We start from the raw sequence: 3040 nt of genomic DNA on the forward strand, positions 1-3040 counted from the left end.
TCTGCAGAGCGGGCTTGGACTTCTTCTTGATTAGATGTGATCAGGGTTTTGGTGTGGTTAGTTAGGTAGCAGGTAATGGAATTACCTAGTGAGTCTTGGTAGTCAGATGGAATCCGATGAACTGTTCTTCTTGATATATTTGTGTCTTCACATTTAGTAAATAGGATGTCTGTTGTTAGAGTCATAGGTCAAGGTTGCTTAGTGCAGTACACCAGTGTCTAGCCTTTTCTTGACTTAAGCCCCATATCATGCTTTCCCTTCACTTGCGGAGTACATTGTGTACTCACACCCGTTGCCCCTTTCTTGCATTCTTCTGCTATTCAGAAGCTTTCAATGAAGCTACATCCCTCGATGGAGATAACTTTGACCCGGAGCTCCTTTTCTAGGATGATGTGGAAGATGGAAGACCGTCTAGCGTTGGAGTTTTCTTTTTCGTTGTGTTTTTCTTCTAGACCCCCGGGTCCTTTTGTAATAACTTATGATGTTATTGTAATAATGGCACTGTGATGAAACAATGATGATGTAACGTATGTATGAAACTTGATTCTAGCTTATATGTGTGGTACCTGATTTTGTTACTTTAAAACTAGGTGTTACAGAAGTGGTATCAGTGTTGACCATAGGACACAACCTAGATAGAAAATAACGTGTTAAGTACTTATATTTGTACAAATTACTTTTGTAAAATTATTTTCCTTTTCTGTTTTCGCTTACTCTGTCTATTGCTCTTTATAAAACTGTTACTGATTTATGTCTTCCTCAAAATTTTAGATGACCCGCACGAAGATCACCCCACGCAAGCGTGTTCTGGTCCCCGCTCAGGAGGTTCCTGCTGGTGTTGTCTGGGCGCACCAACCCCCTATCGAGTTCCACTCCGATGGACAGCACGCCCGCTACTTCCCCCGCACGCTTTGGTACCTGCTTTAGGGTCTGGGTTTCCACGAGGCTCCAGTCTACAAGGGAGTCAGGGTTCCCCTTGGAGGCTATGGTTACTCCTAGACAGTGGAGGTTACCATGTTCGAGAAGGCTATTGACGACGGTCTTCGCCGAGTTTGCTGTATTCACTCCGCCATCACCCTCAGAGCTACTTTCGAGGCTGGGATCGAGGACGATGCTCGCCAGGCTCTAGCTATTCTCTACCAGGAGAACAGACAGGTTCTTCGCCTCACTCAGTTCGGCAAGTTTCTGTAATGTCTGACTGACAGCTTAGAAGTCTTCTTCGTGTCTGTCAACAATGAACCAGATGGCTGTCTGAGAAAGTAGGTCTGCCTCACCGTCGCCCTGTATGCCGAGCTTGTCAAAGCCCTCGATGAGCTTGAGAAGTTGCACCAGCGTCACGTGGAGCAGGAGTGGCGCATTCGCAAGCTTCAGATTATGCTAGAGGACCCTAACGAGTTCCCTGAGGAGGCTCCCGAGAGACCCATGGCTGCACCACCCTGTTCCCCTTCGTAAAAGAGGCTTCGTTTAGAGGCTGCAGTAGGTCCAACAAGTCCAATAGATGAGGAGTAGTGTTGAGCTAGGAGGATCTCCTTAGCAGAATTAATTATTTAGTCCTGTGTGTTTTAATTTCTCTGTGTCATCTGTTTGAGTCTGTGGTTGATGCTTGTGTCTGTAGTGTGAACCTTGTCATGAGTTGGATCTTTGTCTGGGTGTTTGTGTAATGTGGAGGTTTTTCCTTTATATTGTATCAGTTAATAATATAATAATAATGGGGAATCTTTTCTTCCATGCTATATCTGTTCCTATCTGTTCTTATCTAGTTGTTCCACCCTTGCTTATCTCTTATGTTCCCTCGCTCGTATCTTGGCTACCAACAGATGGTGAACACCAGTAGTGGCAATAACGCCAACAACACCACCAACATCAATAACAACAACACCAACACCAACGCCAACTAGCACAATCTTCCACCGCTGCTTCCTTTGATGGATGCCAACCAAGTGATGACAATACTCCAAGGTCTAGTGCAGACTATAACCAATAACCAGCAATCTCAAGTTCAGCAAGCACCACCACAACAGCAATAGCCGTAGTCCAGGCTCAAGACTTTCCTAAGTACTCAGCCACCCACCTTCTTACAGGAAGTTGAACCCATGGAGGCTGATGACTAGCTAAAGACTATTGAGAGCAAGGTACAGATAGCCCAGTGTACCAGAAGGGAAAGAGTTCTCTTCACCTCTCACCAGCTTATTGGGCCAGCATAAGAATGGTGGACAACATATACTGCCACTCACGAGGATCCCCAAGAGATCACTTGAGTAAAGTTCCGGAATAGCTTCCGTGCACATCATGTCCCTGCAGGAGAAGTGAAGCTGAAGAGGAAGGAGCTCCTCAGTCTGAAGCAAGGGCCCATGACAGTGAGAGAGTACCTCACCAAGTTCAAACTGCTCTCTCGTTATACTCCCAATGATGTTGACACTGATAAGAAGAAGCATGATTGTTTCCTGGAGGGTCTCAACATAGGACTACAGTATGCCCTCTCGGCCAATGAGTACCCCAAATTCTAGAAGCTGGTAGATAGAGTTTTCATTATGGAGAAGAAGAGATATAATCTGGGATAAGAACACAAGCGTACCCTGCAAGGTCAGTCCTCAGGTAGTAACACCCGACCCCACTTCAACCCCCCTACTATAGGTCCTATGTTTCGTCAAGGAGGACCAAATCAGCAGTAGAGGCCACCGCAAAAGATGCTCACTCAGGTTGCAGGTGCATACAAGCCACCAGTGCAGCCAGTGCAGCAGCAGCAGTTGCACCCTTATTATCAGCAATAGTGACCAAATAACAATAACCAACCCCAGCAGCAGAATCGTACCGGTCAAAGATCAGGCAACATATGCCTGTGTTTCAGTTGTGGCAACTTGGGGCATCTCGCCAACAAGTGCCCCAAGAAGTAGCAAGGTCAAGAACAGGCTCAGGGCAACAACCAGCAGCAGCCCCGGTAGATGCTATGCATGGTTATGTCAATCATGTTGCCGTGGAAGAAGCCCAGGATGCTCCTGACATGGTGTTGAGTATGTTTCCACAAACTCTCACCCTGTTA

The sequence above is a fragment of the Phragmites australis genome, chromosome 5 (assembly GCF_958298935.1).
Source record: "Phragmites australis chromosome 5, lpPhrAust1.1, whole genome shotgun sequence".
In the NCBI taxonomy this organism is placed as follows: Eukaryota; Viridiplantae; Streptophyta; class Magnoliopsida; order Poales; family Poaceae; genus Phragmites; species Phragmites australis.